The following is a 24,534-nucleotide window of genomic DNA, read 5'->3' as shown; positions in this document are numbered from 1 at the left end:
TTAAAATATACTCAATACTTTATATATAGATAAACATAAATATAACTTAATAAACTATTATTTATATTAATTTTATCATTTATCATTCAAAATATCTAATAATATGTCAATTTATCAATGTTGTGTTCACTTATTGAACAAGTACTTACTTTAATGTGTTATTAAATCTCAATTATATGGATGTTAAAATATGCACTTATGGATGAAAATGGCAAAAACGTATCTACTTGATAATCACATATATCACATTATCACATTTCACATTTATCATTCAGAGGCGGAACTGTGGAAAAGAGGAAACGAGTATTTATCTATACGAGCGTAACAATTTTAATGGCATTAATTTTTTTTTCAAAATATATTTAACACCAAATACCAAAACACAATAAATAATAATACAAAACCAAACTATATTTGTTTTTAAAAATAAAAGTTTTTATAAAACTGTAAAGTAATGTCCATCATGTGTGGATATGTCTGTGATTTAGGAAATGGACAATCGACCGACAGTGAAAATCTGGCACAGAACAAATTTTCAAAGTTTTTGTATTTGTAAAATAATATATTGATGTACAAATGTTGATTTCGTAGACCGAATAGAGTTATTTTTTGATAAAAGTAGTTTAACTTTTTATTTTGTATAGGTACTTATTGTGGTTGTAATACCTATTTAAAGAGAAGGTAGGTTTCACAACGTTCATGAACAAGTAGTTCTTGCAAGTAGGTTGTAGGTGCCTTAAAATATGTGTGTTTGAAACTATATATATGCGGGAACGACTTTTCCCTGTTTTTGGCTTTTATGATTCCATTCCTCAAGTGCTATGTTCTCTTCATTTAAACTTATTCGTTTATCTTTCCCCGGATATTTTGGTGAAACGTATGGAGTTATCGATGAGTATCTCTTCATTTTCAGTAGTGTCATTAGGACTCACGGTGTAAATATACTTCTCAGTTGCAAGTACTCTTTCTCCGTATTCAAATATTCATATAATATGTATGTTTATATTTTACTATGTCAACTGAGAAATTGAGTATAATATCATCACGTGACAATGACATTGTATATATTATGTAAGAGCATTGTGCATCTGTATCATTTCCGTTCGATCATAAGAACTTTCACAATACTCCTATGCTAATTATAGCGTCCCTAATTATGACCACCCACTTTACTTTTAATTTTAGACATATCATTAGGTGCCAAACAAATTCCAAAAAAGTTACGCCAATTCACGACGGTCACGTGCTAAATATTTAGGGAAATAATGTACCATATTCTTAATGGGAAGAGGGCTGCAGGGGACATGTACGTTGTAGATAGTCCCTATCGGTCGATTGCGTCTATGTCGGTATTTACTATTTTGGTTGTTGCCGGCTGTCAATCAATTAGGGCGATTCATTCTATACTATCGGTAGAATGGTTGTCTGTTGATCGACCCAGATGGTCAAAACCCAGTGAATTAAACTAAGCTAATCGTTACCATAACGTTGCATAAAAAAAAAAATACGCTATTTCTATTATATTAATTTTCCAAACAACGGACGTAGTTAATTGAAAATACTGATAAGCAATGATATTTAAAATGGTACGCACTATACCTGGCAACTCATTAACACGCGATAGTTAAATATTAAATACTTATCTACGCGGTAAAATCTTCTCCCCTTTTCTGATTGTTGTATTTTCGTTGAATGTCATAATTACACTGTACACTGTGCAATGTACTTATGTATTTAGTATGTACCTACTATTTAAAATATTATAAAATTGTACCCATGTGTTCTACAAATTTTTCTAAAACAGTGTCCAGCGATTGTTTTATGGTATTTATAACTGACTAAGGAATAAGGACCTACATGTTTCTGTTCGATTATAACTGCAATTATTTTGTTCACTTCTATACTATGATACATATTTTTATGACTTTCAAAATTATGGATTATTTAACAATACTATAAAAAATATAAATATCCATAATCGATAGCCCAATAACCTATAATCATATTAACTTAAGTCTAAAACTTAAATTTTAATAGACAATAATGTCGATATAGTCCATATATTGTACAAGTATTAACTACCTACCTATAAGTAGAAAAAGGTGGATAAGTGGATGTCGCTCTGCTGTACAGTAGGTTACAAGTGGGTCACTGTAATGGATGGTGTTAAATTTGAATTCAATGATATAATATCATTGTATAAGAAAAACGATTCTGAGCGAAAACGGTCAGTCAGCCTATGATATTACCAAGTATATTTGATGATATTATTGTGAATAAAGTAATTTATAAATAACCTATTTACGTGGAGCCTTGTTTTCAATTTTCAATCCTTAGCTATAAAAGTTGAACATTTTATAAATTTTTAACTACAAAATAATTATTAAATTATAAATTTGATAAATTCTGTCCAAATTTGATCTTTAAATGCTTATAAAAAAAAACTGTGCCTATGTATTTTCAATATTTTTCAACTGCTATTGTAAAAATATATCAGGAGTCTTGTATTAAATTTTTACACTTTTTGGCCCAACAGATAAAACTTTATTGATATTTATAGAAAAAAAAACTAAAAAAAGGTGGGCAAGTGGATGTCGCTCTGCTGTACTGTAGGTTACAAGTGGGTCACTGTATAATGGATGGTATTAAATTTGAATTCAATGATATATCGTTGTATAAGAAAAACGATTCTGAGTGGAGACGATATGTCAGTCTAGGTATAAGACATATTATACACTTATCTATGGTATTAAAAAAAAAATTGACCTATAATAAATTCCAAATTAATCATATCACAATATCCATTAGGTACATATAACGCGTTATACATCAACAACAAACCGTGATACTATCATCATAATATATCGATGAAAATATTACAAATTAGAAGTTTCAAGTGCCCACGAATAATATTATACAATCACAACAAAATAACTAAAATAGTTATTCTAGGTTTTTATGTAATTTCGTCCAAATTTGAACTTAAAATGACTATACAAATAAACTGTGCTTGTGTATTTTTTAGATTTTTTGGTAACCGAATTATCTATTTACATGGAATCTTGTTTTAAATTTTCAATCCTTAGCTATAAAAACTGAACATTTTATAATTTATTAATTACAATGGTTGATAATTTTCGAGATTTTGATAAATTCTGTCCAAATTTGATCTTTAAATGCTTATAAAAAAAAACTGTGCCTATGTATTTTCAATATTTTTCAACACAAATAAAATTTTATTGATATTTATAGAAAAAAAATTTAAAAAAACTGAAAACTGACAATGTCCGTAAACAGTTCAAAAAAAGTCAAATTATTTTCAAAATTGTATTGTGTATAGAAAATGCAAATATAAACAACCAGTGAAAATTTCATGCATCTACGGTCATTTGTTTTAGAGTTACACCAATAACCAAAATCGATTTTGTTAAAAATCGATTTTGCGTAAAAATTCCCGTTTTTCCTTAATTTTTCTTTTGTTTTTCACATCGCTTTTGAAAACTACTGGGAAATTAAAATTTTGACCTCCCCAATGCACCAACGATATTCACTTTCCCATCGAACAAGATACTGAAGTCGAAAATCGAAGCATTATTTCGACTACTTATCGTGTACACAGACACAAAAATAAAAAAATAAAAAAAAAAATAAAAAAAAAAACACACATCATTGTAAAATCAATACATTCATCGTTTCACTCAGAATCTAAAATGAAATATTCATTTTATCAAAATATGTATTCATTTAATAGGTATAGAGCCTATAATATATATATACGTAATATATACGTATATATACGTCAAAAACAAAACTAGTTTTTTTACCATTTAATACTATATGAAAAAACACCTGCCAATGTGCGGTTGGCGGATGGTTTCTTAAACGATAGAACATGTATTTTTATTCTTCTAAATTGTCACTCATGCTTATTGTACCACTTATTGTACACAGAAGATTGTATGATTAAAAAAATTAAAAAATAAATACTAAATGAATAATATAATACTATGTTAACTAGTATTTTAATAAGTAAAAAGTAGAATCAATAAATTATACATTTTTATAAAATATTTTAGATAAACCCAATACAGAAACCAAATGTGATTCTAAAGGCAAAAAATGTAAGTATGATGCAAAGTAAAAGAATAGATTTTAATGCATTATGGACAATATAAAAATTATTTCACTAATTTAATTAGCGATCACTGAAATTAAATACCTAAGTACGGTTTTTTTGATAATACACAAAAGATTTTTAATTTTTCTTGGCAGCTATAGCATCCTTATACTTATTTTATTTTTTTGTAATAGGTCTAAGGTTTTCAATTTTCCTTTCATGCAATTTTTCCACATTAAGTCATAAATCTCATTTTAAACCCTGCGCTTTCTAATTGTCTTTTGTATAATCTTTAAAAGTAACATTTCGGTTTTAAATACTAAAAAAATAGAAATGTATATTGGATATTAATTTTAAATTTATTCCGTATAAATATTAATAAGCAATTATTTGTGAATTTACATAATTGCTTATTTTATTAAAAAAAACAAATTTAACACAATATATTATGGTATACCATCGTTTTGTCACGATAATGAGCCTAAAAGTCTCCATTCACTCCCAACAAAAATTATTTATTTGGATAAAGCACGTCCAAGTGTCTTACAGCACTAACCAGTTGGGAAAAATCATATATTGAAAAATGGAAACCTGTTTAGATCAATTATTTATACAGGAAATAGTTTTTATAAAATTGTTAATTTTTAAATTTAATAATCCTCAATCTTTTTTATTAGTAAATTTTATAATCATTTGATTACTATATTTGATCACTATATTTATAGTTTTGTTATTTTTTAATAAAATTGCTATGCATTGTTTATTAAATTATGTAAAACACAAACGGCAAGTTTTAATCCATACTAAATATCATAGGTATCCTTGTATTTATACATTTTTTGTACAATCCAGAAAAATTTGCAAAATATTGGTTTGTGAATACTAAATATCAAATCTGAAATTTTCATGTGCGTGGTTTTGCATATTTTAACTATATAGTTTTCCCAGTAACCATTTTGGTATCTTCAAGCAGGTGATGGCTGATTATATTAAGTATACCTACTTACATTAATGTTTCCTAGTAAACGACCAATACTTGACAAATTAAATAATATTACCTATGGTATTTCAATAATTCTATTACTCAGAAACTCAGAAGTACCTATAAATAGTAAAAGTTAGTTGTAGTTTACAGTATGCAATAGTATCACATTTTTATAATTTTATTTATTTTAAGAGGACTACACCTCCATACAAATGTAAAAAAATACATTGTACATAGAAAAAACTGTTTTGTGCGGGATAGAACCACTCAAGCTGTAGTGATAGTTAAAACTACAAATTGATATACAATATAATTGAGAACATTGTCTGTGGAATATAATTTTCATTTTTCTTATATCACCTATACAAAAAAAAGTTCTTATTGTTTCAAAATCCATTATTTTTGTGTTTTTTAAACTTGAATAACTTTTACTGTAGTTCCGATATCGAATAAATAAAAACGATATTTCACAGTCAAAGTTCTCCTTTTTATGTGGTGAAAATGTTGTTTCTTATGACTGTAGCCTTCTCGGTTTTTGTTATGTCTTACATTTGTAAAACGGAGACAACACATGCGGGTGTAGCGTACTCTTAAAATATTATTAAAATCTATTATCCATAGACAATAGTCCTTACGGACGTCACCGTTTTCGGCCAAAATGTACCCTTCCCTTTTCGGCCAGTGTCACTTTTCGGCCAAAGCACACTGTTCCTTTTACAGTTATAACAACTGAACTTAACAATTTTTATATTTAATTAAAATTTAATATGATTGAATCCAAAAATGTGATTTTTTGATAAACATTCTTACTTACAATTGAGTGAAAAAATAATAAATTAAAACAATTGGAAATAAAATGGTTTAACATATTATTAACTTAGTCAAATAAACTAACAATTTTTGTTTAAAAAATGTTTCTATTTTTGTTACCTTTACTATCTTCAATGTAAGTTTAATTTCGTTCATAGTTGGTTATATTTTACTATCATAATTATTATTATATACCTATTCTTATTACCTATATGTGTTATATGACTATATCAATTTTTAATATAAATATATAATATAATCAATTGTAATAATAATATGTTATAACAGTTTATTGTCAATTGTTTTATTTTTTATTTTTTTCAGTTTTTTACAGTTATAGGTAATTATGTTAAAAAAATCACTTTTTTGGATACAATCGTATTTAATTAAATATAAAAATTGTTAAGTTCAGTTGTTATAACTTATAATTGTAAATTTTAAAGACAACTATAGGTGCTGGCCGAAAAGGGACAGTGGCCGAAAAGAGAAAGGTACATTTTGGCCGAAAAGGGGGCCGCCCGTCCTTGGGCGAATGTAAGTTCCCACACGAGATATAGCAGGTAAAAATTACCCCTGGATATCCATACGTAAGTTCCCACACGAAAAAAAATTATACCAAACACCAAGGCTAGGCAAAGAAAAGTAACTTAACTTAATTTAAAGTTAAACTTTTCTTATTTTCAAAATAAAAAATTTCAGACACATAATAATGTTTATATAAATTGCTTATAATTTTAACTTTTAATTTGTTAATGCTCAGCCTTGCCAAACACAAACTTCCTTCCCACTTTATTCAGACTTAGGACTGACAACTTAAACGTAGTTGGTGTGGTTAAAATTTGTTTTGTTTTTGTATTGCATAAAAAAAAGTCCAATTCAATTTTGAATTGAATCTAGTCCGTATAATATATAATAAAAATTAATATTATAATGTGTATAATATTTGTATATGTATAAAATAAAAATAATAATAGAAAAAATCAAATTTTATTAGGTTTATTGCGATAGCTCAAACACTTCACATAGTCATACTGTGTAATTTTTTGTAAGTTATAATCTGACATTTTATTATTTATATAGTTTTGTTTTCTTCTGTTTTTTTACTTTTTTTTGAGGTCTATTTAATTTTGATGTTCTTATCTTTATATATGTATTTGTTTGAAACATTTTTGAAACTTCTATTATTTTGATCAAACAAAATGTGATTTTTTCTATTATTATTATTTATTTTATACCTATACAAATAATGTGTGGAAGAAGAAAAACAAAATAAAATATCAGATTATAACTTAAAAATAATTATACACAGTATGACACTATGACTATGTGAAGTGTTTGAGCTTTCGCAATAAACCAAATAAAATTTGATATTTTTTCTATTATTATTATTATTTTATACCTAAAAAATTTGAATTGGATTTTTTTTATCCAATACAAAAACAAAACAAATTTTAACCACACTAATTTCGTTTAAGTTGTCATTCCTAAGTCTTAATAACTTAACTTACGTACAGGTGTAATTTTTTCCGTGTGGGAACTCACGTACGGGCGTATTATTTTTCGTGAGGGAACTTACCAAACCAAGGATTTGAAAACATATCTTATTTTTTTTTTAACAAAATTCTTTATTAGGTCATCTATTACAAAGCTGAACAATAAGTTTAATTGATAAAATAACAATAAATAATGACATGAAAATAAAAGAGTGAAGAGGCATCTCAATAGGTTTTGTATTTCGTCATGAAATGTTAGTTAATGTTAATAGTTATTATAAGAACAATAATAGGTAGTTACAATAGATGTATAACTAATAGTGATGATCTACATTTTTTTTTTTTTTTTGTTTTGGGTAAACAGGTCACGGACCACTGTCTAAAGGTTAGGTTAGATATACATATATCTAAATAAAAGAATATAAAATAATAATATAGGTAAGCCAAAATCATTATGTACCTATAGGGGTAAACATTTTAACGCAGATTTTTTTTATGCACATTTAATGGTTTTTAGCACGTTTGCCTTCTATAAGCACTTATAATAATGTTTTTAATGGATATTAGTCCTAAACGGTGAACAATGTTAATAAAAACTAATACTTAAAAAATCCCATGCACAAATCTTGATCAGTGATCAAGTGATATAAAAGTAAATTGTATTTTAGGTAACAACAATATTGTTTTATGTGTCTAGCACATTGTATTTGCACGAATATTTTAATGATTTTCACGGTTTTAGATTATTCGTAAAAAAACAATTTTCCGTTGGAGAAATATTTTTTTCAAACATCATTATATTTACATCAGAATTTTTTCCCACGCCTATATATTTAGCATATAATTATACATAGTATTTGATTTGAATGCGGGGGGGAGGAGCAACGATGTGTACGTATTTTATTAAGATTTTCTTTGGATTTTCCAATCATATATACCCGCATATTATAATATATCTACACACATTACACATTTATAGTTTACAGGTATATGTAGGTAAATACAATAAATCCCGAACAAGTATATTATATGTATTGTAGACTGTAGAGGCGTATGAAATTGACGATATTTCTACAAGGAAACTGAATAATATAGATGACTGATGAGTCATGAGCACACGTTACGAGCCACCCGGGGCATAATCATCAGGGGGCTCGTTCAATACTCGTTTTCCTGCAGAGTTAAATTGCATTGCTTAACACTAAATTATAATTTACTCACCCGTGTATGGTGACTTGAAAACGGGTTGATTGAAAGTCGTAGTGGATCGACTGCGTGGCGGCTATCGGACGAGAAGAAAACATACGACGAAGATCGTTGCCGCGTATGACCAATGTAGCCATTCACCATCGGTAAATGTCGTGGTTGCACACCTACTTTATGTTTCGTGTCGCATTTGTATATTATATTAGGTATTTCAGTTTTGATTCGTTGAACCATATTTTTGATACCATCGTACATACCAAATGGCAAACGGTAAAGGCGGGTTTCCACTTTGTATAGGTTCGGCAATGTCCAACAACACGGTATCGTGGTTAATCGTGTGGTAACTTAACCTGACCAACCAATCACAGCAAAGGATTTGTATGCACGTACACGCGTACGTGTATAGTGGAAAGCCGCCTTAATATCACATATGATACTCACCTAACCACACATAACCGTGAAGTCCTTCGTCGATTGGTAACTAAACGTATGATAATATCACGAAAATATAATGATCGACAATTATGGAAATTAAAAATGGTATAATCATGACACGGCATGAAATACGATTGAGGTATGCAGCAAGATTAAGCCACGTTCGCTGTTTGGTACATATTATAGATAATAAAGAAATGGACGGGCCATCCCTATGCCTTACACACAGAGCATTCTGTGATCAAAGAGAACTTTTGTTACCACAGTGGTTAGATAGTAGGATAATAATGATAACCAATGATACCAATATTCAGTAACCAATATACCACATTTGGTAACCTTATTTGATATTATTGGTAACAAAAGTTCTCTTCCGTCACAGAAGAGTACAATTATAGCATGGCCTATCCATTTCTTTATTATCAATGGTGCGGTACACCGTTTCGTGCTGTGTTCGATTTATTTAATAAGTTGATAAACAAAATGTTGATATCACGCGTTACCTAGAATGGACCTTTAAAATCGTATCGACACTCGGCAGCGTTCGCTTTGAAGTCTGAACCAGCTGTTACCGCGGTTACCGTCAAACGCCTGCTGAACCGCTAGCTCATAATAGAATATCACTATTCGGAACTCACGAACAAACAAATTGTTTTTCCTGTAATCAGCTACCTATAGTGAGATTCCAAATCCGCGCACACCTACCTGTGTACGCGATGAGCACCGCGACTGAGGCGCGGACCGCCGATATGACGATATGGTTTACGGTAAACCGCGAATCGCGATATTTTCCGTCAGACAGTCTTATGAAAAAAAACGTCGTCGTGTTTGTTATTTCCATCGTCCGATTTTCGATCACACCATTTACGCGTCTGCAAGTTCGTATGTAATAATATTATATTATGACGTATTATTTGTACAGTACGACGAATTTCTCGATCGTTCCGAGAATAGCCGCTCGTCAGAACATACCTATTCATGGCTATATAATATAGTATAGGTATATAACGTTGTGATTTTGTGAACGTACAAAATATTGGATAAAAATGTGCAATATTATTATTTCAATAATATTTTTGATGGGGAGGGAGTGCGAAAACCATTTTAATATTTATTGACGACGACTAATTATCGAAACAATAAAATCGATCGTGTATGGGGGCCGTTAAGTGTGCACACTTGTAAAGTGACAAAACGTGTCTTGATCACCGCCATCTCTGACGAAATACGCCGTCTGTTTCCCGAGGATTACGCGCTACATGGTGTTTCGCAAAGACAGGGTGCACAAAGTCACTACATTATTCACACGTTCCTTGTAGGAATTATAAAACAGTAAAACAGTTTCATACGCATCCGGCCTTTACTGGTGTTATTTAAAAATTAGAATTTATTGTATTTACCTGCATAAATATACGCGTACAGGTTTGAAAAATCTGAATAAATCCTTGGTCAAATAATTGGGTATAATGCACTGTATAATATGACGGATATTTAGTAATAAGACTATATGAGTTAAAATGTACCTACAATAATATTGCAATATAAATAATAAATAATATACTTATATATAAGTATTATCATGTATATTATCGTATATTCGTTTGTGTACCGGCAACATGTTTATTATATTATGTAACCCATTATTTTGGGGTAATAACTGTACCTCTGTACCTATTTAATGTAATTGAAATGCGCAAGTTTAATTCCTTTGTTACTGTATCTTTAAGTTGGAAATTGTCTAACTGCACACCTTATCTAAACCAACATATTTGAATTACACTCGGGTAAAAAAACAGTTAATGTTTGAATTGCATACTCAATCTGATCAACGACGTTATGAGTTATTACATGATGTGCCTAGCTAATTTAGAAATCAACCTAAATACATAATTACCTAGTTATATTGCTTTAGCTATTAGTTACCTATTAGTATCATAGCTCAACCATTAAAATAGTGAGTTACATATAGCAATATAACATTGTGAATGATTACAGTTTATATTATTCATTAATATATGAAAGATTATGAATTAAAGAACTATAGGATATTATAATATTTATTATAAGTGTGGACATATTAAACATGAATATGCTAGGGAGAAATAATAGCACTAACAATGAATTCGTTCAAAATGAAAAAAAAATGGGCAGTCGAGTGATTGTGGCATTTAAATTTGAAATGAATTAACAAGGTAGAAACAATAATTTCTGAAGGTGAATGTTGGCTTGACACAGATTCAGCATATGTTTTTATTGTGGGCTGGTTATGAGCATTTGGTGGAACCTTGGTTGGTAGAACCTTATAGGAGACATTTATTTTTCGGTTTTACTGTAAAAAATAAAAAAATGTTTCTCATTTTATCATTTTATCATATGGTCATTTATTGTTGGTGGAGTGCACGTCGGAACATAGAGCACATTTGGCCGGTAACCCGCGTGGCTTATTAGTTATTACAGTCTTCAGTAATATGATCTAGGCTGCATTTAACACAGCGTGGTGAGTGACAACGATATATATAAGTGTGCCCGTACGACTCACACGCCGCTCACATTGTAGCTGTTGATGAACTTTTCCGGGATTTTTGACTATGCCTTTGAAGTTAGGCAATTTTGTCAGATTAACATATTAAATAATAATATGTTCAGATTAATCCCCTATTTACCAAGGTTCACAGGAAATAGTGACAAAGGCAGTTTGTTAGTCCTATTGAGGATATTTTCAAGGGCGTTTTCTTGAGATATGGCCTAGTATGTTTGTGATTTTAATATTATACATACTATAATATAAATTATAATAAAGTTTGTTTTAAAGATAGAAAATTCAAAACCATGTCAAGGTTATTTATATTGTTGAATTGTTGTCAATGATAAGCCTAATGAATTTTACATTTTTATATTTAACATATTTGTCTATCTTTTTTATGATATATATAGTTTAAACCTAATAACTTGCTATTTTTACTATAGTCTGTTTATATTATTATATCACGCTTGTTCTTTGCCAAGTGCAGTAGTGCACATATCTGTACAATAAACTATTGTATTATCAAATATCTGTGGACTAGTATTAACAATACTGACATATGTATCTGAAACACGAATTAAGATATTATCACTGATAATTATAATTGCTTTTATTTCATACTGAAACATGTATAGGCATTATTGCTATCAAAATGAGAACTATGATAATACCAAAAATGTCTTTTTTAAGTGATTGAATGTACATGAAATGTAACTGGGAAACATTTTGTAAAATATAAGGTGAACATAAATTCACATTCAATTACATCTTATATAGTTCCATCATACATATAATATTATATTCGTACCTTAAATAATTTTGCCCTTGGAACTTGGAACGCAGTTTTTAAATCGTTGGATTGAGCTTTTCTACTTAACAATTCTCACTTCGAACACTGTTTATATTTATATTTACTTCTATTTACGACTACTCAGTACCTTGAGCGGATTTTTCTTTACTGACTTAAAATGTTGTTCTAAAAATAAAAAAAAAAAAATTTGATTAAATTTTATCTGTTATGTTGAATGCTAAACGGACTCGATCATCAGGAGCCGCAAGTACAAGAAAATGCACATTTCACGTAAATTCTAAATATTTAAACAAAAATATAGCATACAAAATGTTTTTCCAAAAGTGTCAGTTATATAATATAGTACCTTCTAAGAATCAAGTTTAATTAAAAATATTATTTATTATACACATGTATATATTAAGTGTGTTGTATAATGTGATATGAGACAAAGGATATGTATCGGCGCTAAATCCTATACAATTGCGTAATTTTCAGCAAAGGGGCAAAGGGCTAGGGAAGATTGCTAGGTAGGTTGGTTTTTCTTGAAAAGGAATGAGAAAGAAAGGATACGTACCTTATTATGTAAACATTAACTTCAAAAAAACGTTTAACGGCTGAACGCAAGGCATTAGAATACTCTACTTTGTTTATTAAAACAATAACGTGAAAATAACAACTGGACATTTATTTTTTGTTTTAAATCCAAATTAATTTATGACATTATTGTTAATGAATTTGGTTTGTTTATCTTCAATGTTTTCTCTATCAACTAGTATCATGCATATGCGCATAGCCCATCAAGAGTCAATACTATCATCACTAATTATTGTTGACCTTATATAGCCATGTCTTAACTGCGCAAAGAACTGAATAACTTTTCTACAGTGCAAGTTGTTGGCGGCAATGTATTGTATATTAGTGTACAATGTTCAACTTCAGGAAAAAATTCCCATTCTTTTAACAATTTTTTGTAGAACATAATATTACATATTATGTTCTCTTTTTTTTTTATTAGGTTAGGCCATTTGGTGTGGGGGAGGGCACTGTAGGTTTTTAAATTGGATATGTTGGTACACGTGTGTGTTGTGTTTTGGCAGAATTTCTAATGGGGTACCCGTAGGTTTCTGCCATGCCCAGGGTGGGGGGATGGCGGCACTTGTTCTCCGGACACTGTGACTGGCCCGAAGAAAAATGCCGCCCGCGGCCGAGGTATCAAACTCGGGTCGGCCACTCCGTCCTCCCATATATTATGTTCTGTCGTCAATATAAGTTTTTGATTTTAATTTCCAATAATCATACAAAATCAAACCATTAATTTGTAAACTCTGTATTTTAAAACGATTTTCAATATCTCAAAGGATTGGTAAGTATTTCAAGATATTCATTTTTTTCCAATTTAACTAATTTACTAGTGTAATTTAATAACTTTTGGTTCTAATAAGTAGTATAATGGTCAATTATTTTTTAACTAAATTATAAAACCACTATTTGGTAAATGGTGGGTGTTATTGCGGATCATAGGCCTATAGTTAAATTATTATCAATTTTACATACACATAAAATTATTTTCAAATTATTATCTTAACCCTTGACTAACTGGTCAATTGTGGTCATACACCCCAACACTGAGGTCTGAGACAATCACAAACATAATATTATAACAGTGAACAATCTCGTGCTTAATTAATACAATATTACAAACTTTAGTCCACAAAACTAAAAAACATATTATTATACATTTGTATTTCAAAATAATTTTATTTTTAAAGGCGTCTATACCAGCTGTTTCAATAATCAAGAATTGAAGAGCATATTTGATATTAAATTTTTTTCATATATTGTTATTCCATATGTAATTATTATAACGAAAACAATAAACTATAAATATTAAAAATAAAAATTATTTTTTTAATAACCGTCGACTGATATTTGTTAGGTAGTAAATACCCAGGTTTTATGTAATGATCGGAAGAGGGCTATTCAAACATTACATATTATATATTTATATTAAACTGAGTGCAATTTGAACATAACCTTTTTTGAACCAGAGTGGAATCCGCACATTACCTTTTTCTGTTCCGAATGCAATTTGAAAAAAATAAGTGCAATTCAACCTTACCCATTTCACATTTGGTTCACAGCGCAGCTGATCCGAACGTTTTCGGTGTTCTGACTGACATCAAACGATGTTTGGGTATGATTATTGCGCGAGTGTGTCCGTCACACAAGCACACACCTGAATAACCCCACATAACGCATTGCGTAATAAAAAAATTGATATATCAATAGCTAATAAAAAAAATATATCGGCTGGTGGCTATCTATATATAGTACAATGTACGTATATTACATTATAATATATATTATTATACATTACTCTAATAAACTATTTGAAAAATATGAAATGTATTATGTTTTAAGATCATGATATAATATAACTCATAAAATCCAGTAAAAAAAGATATATAGGTACCTATAATATGCCCAACCACCAAACAATAACATTTAATCCACAGATGGTTCGACATATTAGAATATTGTAGTACCTACTCACGAGTCCGGTCAAATCGAGAGATATGTAACGTAATATTATTTGATCTAAACGGATTGTATATTTTTTTTTTTATTTATTTTTTTTTTTGGTTTATCCACACGACCACACGTGTGTGTTGCCATACATAGAATACAGTTCTTCATAAATCAGAACTCATAATAATATGTAATATTTGTATAACACAAAGGTTTGGCAAAGCACGAAATCACAAGCCCGACATCACGAAACCTTGACATCGTTGTAATCGACTCTCTTGTTTTTCGATGCGTTTGTCAGGGACAACGGAATATTGTGTTATTCGCTGCAGACATCGGCTTAAAATAAAGAGCGTTTCCCGCCCGTGTCCGTTTCCGAACTATGGCGGCACGCGCACATCGCTGGCGCGTAATGCGGACGACTCCTTCGCCACCCTCCGCACACCAGTCAACCCCGTCCATCACCCAGACGTTACGTTCGACCCACGGCGGTCCGTCGCTCGCGCCGCGGTGCACACTGCACACACGCAGCGATGCGATCAGGCGGACTACGCGCGGTTGTTCGATCGGAAACGCATCGAGCCACCGTCAAATCGTCCGCACCATCACCAGCCGTCACCATCGCGGACGAGCGACGATGCAAAATATTATGATTGTTTCCGGTATTGTGCACTCGATACGGCGTCATTATATTATTATTATTATTATTATTATTATCCGGAGTGCGGAAAGTAGATATGCGGACCGGTCACTCACTCACCAGTCCTCACCCCGCTCGCCCATGGCCGTAACTATTGGATTTAATAGTCACAGCTACTTATAGGGATAATTAGTAGCTGGTTTCCTAGAAAATAAAGTTGAAAAAAACCCATAGGGATGAATCCACCCTACACTCTTCATCGCATGATCGAGTTAATCCGTAGTAGTCACAGGGCCGACAGGGGTCAGGGTATAAGCGTCCACTCACTCGTCATTAAAAATAAACTGTGAGCAATATAGAATAAGACGTATAATATATTATATTATGTAACTGTATACGCCTGTATTTATATGCGAATGTTAATAAAATATATCATCATCAATAATTTTGTTTGTTAATATTATTCTTTTTTTATACTTATTAGTTATTATAGTCAGATCACAGAATCTGTTTTGGTCTATAGCCGACCTCATGTAGGTTTTGACTTTTGATTCAACTTATATACATGAACTCGTACATGGTATAGGTACCGTATACATCCACAATATTAATATTATATTATATAGGTGCATATATAATTATCGCCTGAATATTTAAATATTTCCTAATATTCTTATTTTCTTTAGGTTTGGAATGTGGACATTTACTGATAGTTATAATAATATATATTAATAACAAATATAATTTCGATGAATAATTGTTGTCCATTTTCTTCTGCCCCTAATAGATTGAAATTGTTGAACCAAATTAATATAAAATACAAATTTTGATTACGTTAAATAAAATACCCGTGAAAAATCTTGTTCTTGGACTTCTATGAAATTAATAATATTATACAACCAATTAAAAGTAATAATTTTAGTGATTAAAAGAATTTAGTATTCTACAATACGTACTATTATAGCAAGGAAAATAATATTTGTATAATATAATATATTACATATTATATTAATATATTATGTAGGTGCGTGATGATAGTATTAATAATGTATCTATGTGTATATTGTATAGTATACCATCAACGGCGCTATTATTCCGGCAGAGCTTCGTTTTTTTTTTTCAAAAAGCAAAACGATACTGGATAAATATAAACAATATTCAATATCTAGCAGGTTACAACTACTAGATTAGTAATTTATGTATAATATATTTACCAAAATAGTTTTTTTTAAACAAAGTGAGTTAGACTAATGGATTTATGCTATAAATAAATAATTACATTTTTAAAATTGTAATTATTTGTGTAGGTAAGTACATTAACCTAACCTGTATAGTAGTTGGGTACACTAACTACAGCAATATGTTATTTAAAATGAAGAGGCGTACCTATTCCACGGGATGGTGCGATTTTTTTCTTCGTAATGATGTAATATAATATAGATAGTATTATAATATATACTATAAAAATTAATAGGTTAAACATAATATTATACTAAAATCATCATTGAAATTCTATACCCATTTTTCCTTCACCACCATTTGCAACCAAAAATAGTTCAATATTATTGTGTCGAATCGACGTCGACTAACGACTTCGTTGGTGACTGTTTCGCCAATATCTAAAATAACTGAATGGCACTGGTCAATTTCGTCATCGTCGATATTCCACAGATCTACGACTGGCATACTGTAGTTTGCCCACGTACAACAACCTGGTGCACAATTTCGATTTCACGGGGTTTTCGCGTTTCGGTTTCTGTTTGACGGACGTTGTTGGTGCTTCCTCGGGGGCGTCGTAGATACGTTTCGTTTCCTGGACGAATGTCAACAGTGTCTATAGCACACATATAGGCTGTAATAAATATTTATATATAATTATTGATCACGTCTATTCTTGTATTAATTGTAAATGCATGGCACATATCAAAAACATTTATTCCCCGTGGGAAGATGTGTCATCAATTATCGATGGTTTCTACTTTCTACTTGGGAAAACGAAAAATAATCTCTCTAACTATAAATTACATTTCCGATGAAATCGTTAAGTCAAAAACTAAAAATAATAAAATTATCATTAACATGAATAAAATTTTCCGATGTAAAAAAAAACTAAAATATGACCATGAATATGTACTAGTTTCCATGTATGGCCTTATATGATATAGGTACCCAGTTAAACGTTGCTAGTACGTTACTCTATCAACAATCTAAGTAAATAATTGAAATATCATAATTATTACAATTTTCCTTTATTTCGAGTCACTATGTATATGGCAAAAAAGAAATAAGTAAGTGCCTACCATTCGTTGTTAAATTTACCAAGTGTCATACTAGGTAAATTTCCTGCAGTTATTAGAACGATATAACATTTTAACGGCTACCAGAAATCAGTTTATATTATATTTGCTTAAAAACTGTATTTTACTCAAAAAAAATAACGCAAAAAAAGGTTAGGTACTCACTACTCATAGATGGAAAAAATCGACTAAGGGTTGCAAAAAAAATTACGACGTGCGAAAATTGTGTAAATCCGTCTCTGGGTACATAATATAATCCTATAATCACTGTTGTAGTCGTAAAAAAATCCATGTTTAGTTTTATTTTTTAGTAGTGGCTATACTAGCTACACACATTAAAAGAAATTGTAAATGGAAAAATTAAGTGTTTATTGACATACAAGTAGTTGGATTAAAAAACAGAATTATTTGCACGTAGGTAATTTTATACTATCGTGATTTCAATAATTTTTTGGATTTTAAAAAATCTTACACCATGGAAAAAAATTAAAAACTGCGGAAGTTGCACTGCTCACTACTGTATATTTTAGTAAGTTTGAAGTGTACCTACTTCGTCACTCACATTTTCAAAACTTGAAACTAGTCAAGTAAAAACTTAAGCATTTTTGCTATTTAAAAAAAACACATTCATCTTTGTATTACCAAAACTTTCATCGCTTCACTTAGAATCTATAAAAACAAACGGTATACAAAAAATTCAATATATTTTATATAGGTATTATTATGTATACTATATATTTTTATACTTAACTTAGTTAATATATCACTGTTATTTACCTAGTTCTCCCTCATACCCACCCATCCTAATCTTTAAAACGTGTTTATTTAACCAATTTTTTAATTTATTTATTTGAAATAATAATTTAACATAAAATATATAAGATCTGGAAATTATTTTAGAAATGTGACCTAAAATGCACATTGTTAGAATGTTTTAAATCAACTACCTAGTGTTTTAAACTATTTAATTACTTGTATACACTCTATGAAAATGTAAGAAATATAATTTTTAAAATTTTTTTATTAATTAGTTTTAACATAATGAATAAAATATATATATTATATGCATATAATATATGCGAGCATGTAAGAGAGAGAGAGGATAGTATTTATCCACGACAATATAAAACAATTTTCTCCATCTATCGCTCCCTGCAATTGAAAGAAATCAACTATTTACCTATTAGAATTTTAAAATTGTATAGGTACATAATGCAGGCGCGTAAATGAGTTAAAAATTAAAGTAACTTAATTTTAACATTATAGTTTTAGTTTTAATTTTATTAATTTTATTAATTTTATTAATTTTATTTATTTTATTATTCCAGAATACGTAGAAATGGTATCAAAAATTTTAAATATTAAAAAAATATTTCAGCGAGTAGCATGTTTGCTATCGAACTTACGAGTATATTAGCTACCGCCTACCAACTATAAAAATAATTAACAACACACGAAAAGTGAGAAAACCGTAATATTATAAAATTTACTGTATTCTTGAAACTAGGAATTATTCTCATTCATTCAAAACTTTACCAATATTTCAAAGTGGATTTAACCTGACTATTTTTTTTTTTTTTTTGGTTATAATTTGTAAGACATGGATCGTAAAAAGATTGCCATAGTAGTCATGCATTACACTAAAATCTGCTATAAAAAAGCAACACAATTTTAATTAGGGCTACTGGCTACTGTGACTTTGCAATTAATGAACATATAGATACCTATACTTGAACATATACCTACTTTCAGTATATACATTATACACCTTGGTACAACCTATCAGGGTACCTATATATCACCCTGATCCATTTAACGTAAAACGCTTATAAGTTATAATGGGTATCTTATGTTAAATGGATCTCCTCGTATATATTATGGTATATTATATTATAGCTTAGCTCGGGTTTAGTTACTCAAAAATTATATATATTATTATATATTTATTTGACAATTGCATTATAGCTGTTCCTTAATTTCTGTCCAATCAGGGTTGGATATCATTGTGATAAATTTCTCCAAGGGAGTACCCGAATTAAATTTTTGATTATGTTTGTGGATCAAGATAAAATTACCTATAGATACTAAAATTCGAAAACTTTATGCAACTTATAAAATTTTGGCCTTTCAAGGTTGTTAAGTCATGTGGCAAAGTTATAATATTATATAGATGATTCATAGATTGGCAAGCGATAAACAGCATTTTACTATAGATACATTGTATTTTATTCACTCTATCTTTTTCAAATGACAATTTTGCACGCGCTCGGTTTTGAATTTGAATAGGTAGGTTGTAGGTATAATATGTATTGTAATAAATATAATTTCAATCGTCTGCATTGTTCAATAACAACTGCGGAAAACGGATGGATACTCGCACTGAATACGATTCCTATAAAAACACTTAGGCCCATTGACGACGTATTTACGGGACAGGAACCGTGGAATTTGTTTGTTCTCCCATTCGAGCTGAACATTCGAACATTTGTATGTCAAAATAATGATTAAATACCAATATAGTATACGCATTTAATATCGTTAAATTAAATTCGCGTTGCGTTATTTTGACTTTTATATACATAAACTGAATACATTATATATTTATATAGTATATACAAACTAAATACATAATATTATGGTTCATACAAAAGTGAAAAAAATATTAATAACTATTTATAACTATTGCCACTAACCTACACTGCAAAAATAAAATAAAATAATATAGATATTGTTTATGCACAACGAAAAAGCTTTTATGTAAAACTAATAGGTTTTTACTACACTTCAGAATTTATAATGCACCTTTTCATTTTATTTATAATATATATATGAATTTATGTGAAATACACGAAAACTATACGCTTGATAAAAATAATGTATTATTTTAAAATAATTCTATAATAGTTTGTGGTGGTTGTGGTGATTATAGTGGTTATCATAATCACAATGTATTCATGTGTACCTAATATTCTCTTAATGAACATATTATTATACATTATATTACGGAATACTCATACCACTAAGCACTAACATTTTAATGACTTTAAAAAACTAATTTTATAATAATAAAATACTGCTGAATTAGGTATACGGCATACCGGTTAAATAATCCATTAAATTACAGCAATTTTTCTAGTGTTTAATTATCTTTTTATACTATGAGACAAAGATGGGCATTAACTTGTTAAAAAGTTAAAGTTAAAAAGTAAATTTTTTTTAAATGTTTAAATGTTTATTTTTGTAACTTAACTTTTTATAATTAATTATCATTGTCATGCAGTTAAGTTAATTTTCTTTTCGATTCATGCGTAATCAACTACACAATACTAATTTATTTTCTATCTTAACTTTAAACTAACCTAGTTAAATTTTATTTTTTATAACTTTTAAATGAGGGCAATTTAATTGAATTAACTTAACTTGCCCACCTTTGCTATGAGAGGAGTGAAGGATTTTTACTATGGTATAAAATAATAAAAGTAATGTGTGGGTTATTTTTTTGAAATTTCTGGGCGCAGTAAAAATCTCAACAACTTTATTCAAAGCCATCTATGGATTTAAAATACAGCACTGATGGTATTTTAAATTTTTAAGGGTAATAATCGTGAAACCAATTTTAAATAATTATAGGAGTATGTACATCACCAATGACTCCAGTACATTTTCTTAAAAATTAATTTTAATATTTTAGAACTATTGTGCTATTCCTAATAAGTAAATTTGATTGTACACAGCTGGTACTACTAGTACAGTCTCGCAGTATGAAAATCCACGTGTGCCCTAAATATTAATCTTGAAACTGTATTTTGGCATTTAAACCAGGAAGATCAATTTCGTTAAATTGTGCGAGTGAAAAACATAGATAACATTTAACTAACCTTATAAGTGCGTCTTTATAATAATAAATAATAATAATAATAATGATAATAAAAAATTACCACACATTAAACAAATATACTCTTTTAACTGTGATTTGTTTAAGTTATTGTGGATGCTTAAGATTTGGCTTGATAATGTATATGATTAAATAATTATTTAGTCATGATAATATGCATTAAATATGAAAATTACTGATTTACTGATATTGAAATACTAAAAATAATATCAAAATATTTCTCATGTGCACGATCTATGATTTAGTAGAAATTATTTTCAGAAATATATTAAGAAAAACCGTGATAATATAGGTAGATACAGTTCTAAGGTTTTTCATTTCATTTCAATAGTCCGTTCAGTAGAACAGTTGTAAAATGGGTCTATGATTTAATTCAAGTAAAAATGATAGTAATTATACACGTCTTCCAAATGCAAGTATTGAGTAAGTTAAGGAGGAAATATATTTTATAACATTTAATATTTAATATTAGGTAAACTAAATTAGTAAATTATGCTTAAAATCTTGATCATAATTCATAGATATATATTAATATATTCTGCATTAGTCAGTATGTACCTATATTGTATATTGTTTATCAATTATAAAATATAATATATTGTGTTACATTTTTAATTATAAGATAATTTGTGCAGTAAAAATAGTATTTTATTTAGTTTTTGTAGGGTGAGGATCGAATACCAAGAAACATTTTAATGGTATAGCCGTATAGGTATACTGAGTTTCACAGTAATTATTCAAAAGTTTGTTAATATAATTTTGTCCTTTTTAAAAATTTTAATAAGTAATACTATATAAATGCTTGTGTAGGTTTTTTAAACATTGATATTAATTAGTGACAACAGCAAGTTTTTAATTTTTACTAAAAAAATAATAATTTATATTTTAATATATTTTAGATTTTGATGAGTGATGATGAATGTTTTGGTTTTACAATGATCTGTGCGTGTTTTGTCTACCGTTGCCTTTTGAGTAATTAAATAATAAATATGCTTATGCTTTTAGTACTCTGGGAGGTAAAAAGTATAAATTACAGTAGCTTACAAAATAATCGGGAAAACCATGATAAAAATGAAAAACTATAGTGACATGCAATTCTTACCAAATATTTATATTAGAATTTACTGGACATTATGTGATTTTGCTTTGGCTGTGAAAACAATTATTATAACTAGTATTTTCAATATTTTTAATTTGAATAATAACAACTTATCAGAAACGTTGTATTGCCTACATCATACATTTTCCACCTTTTTTACTCAAAAAATAACTAAAAGAGTCGAACATTTATATAATAATACCTTACTATAAAGAGCACAAAATAATCTAAATATTTTGATAATTATATTTAGCCTGGTTAATGATAATATGAATTTTTGGTAAAAATGTTGTCTCTACAGTTATTTATTTTTAATCATAACCGTGCACCTACCAATAAGATTCAAGTTACTTCCAAAAATTACTATCGAAGTTGAAAATTGAAATATTTTTACTGCTCTAAAAGGTGATCACATACAAAATTACAAAAAAATCAAATAAACACATCATTGTTACCAATACATTCATCCACTCAGAATTTAAAAACGTCTTTAAACATTTCAACTTACGACATAACCAATGGAACAGTGATATTCTTTTACACAAAATGTTTCTATCCTTGCTAGGTGGTTTGTACTTGAATTATCTATAATGAATAAAGAATTGAATTACTAAATTTGTTTAAACCTGAATAGGACAGAAAATAATATAATAGGTAGGTAGTTATTTTAGTAACATATTCAATATACCTACTAATAAAAAAATGTGAAACATAAATTCACAAATCACAATGTCTTACTATTTAATGTACAAAGGCATATTCAGTTTTTAGATTGTATTCATATGAGATGAAACTTCAGATTTGTATTTAAATAAAAAAAAAATCTTTTATGAATAACAATTATTACCATTTGGTTTATTTCAAAAGAGTTTGCATATTTTAGGCAATACGAAAAAATATTCTAAAACATATGAATAATAAGTCCTTCGAGGATTCCATGCAGAGATCGTTAAAAAAGATAGTTAGACAAACAGATGATAACGAACATGCTGCAATGATTTTAAGATTCGTAAATTAATGTAATTTTCTCCAAGAATTTATTTTTAGATTAGTTTAGAACTAAATAATTGGAAACAAATAAGCAATAAAGAAAGGTTAGAACTTAGAATTTCCCCCATAACCATTTATATGAAAACTTGTATTTTATGAAACTACTACAAAGTACAAATTAGTTGAATCTATATAGAGGTTAATAATTCTATACAATAGGTACCTAACTAAAGAGAATGTAATATTTTCAATTTTGACTATTTTCATTAAATACCAAAAAATATAAGGTTTATAATATGAATATATGATACATGTTACATTGAAATGTTGAACTATTATAAGTACTAACTGCATTTATGGAGAGTTGGGATAAGTATATTAACAATGAGATATCTACCTTTTTTTGATGGAAAAAAACTTACAATCTATATTTCAAACACAGAATAAGTACCTATAGTATATATATTATATGTATAACTACTTAAAAGTTTAATTATTTAATTATTTAATAAACCACAAGGTTCATAATTAAAAACAAATTTGACTAAATTGTTATCTTGAAACTAGTTTTTAAATATTTTTCATAACGCAGAAACGTTATTTCCTAATAAATATATACATAATATTATGTAGGTTTAATGTAACGAATTATTTTGTTTTAATTTATAATACGTATTTTGTCTAACTTTGGTACCTATGTGTTTCTTAAGAAGTAAAAAGT

This window comes from Metopolophium dirhodum, chromosome 5 (assembly GCF_019925205.1).
Source record: "Metopolophium dirhodum isolate CAU chromosome 5, ASM1992520v1, whole genome shotgun sequence".
Classification (NCBI taxonomy): Eukaryota; Metazoa; Arthropoda; class Insecta; order Hemiptera; family Aphididae; genus Metopolophium; species Metopolophium dirhodum.
Note: the sequence above shows the minus strand (reverse complement) of the source record.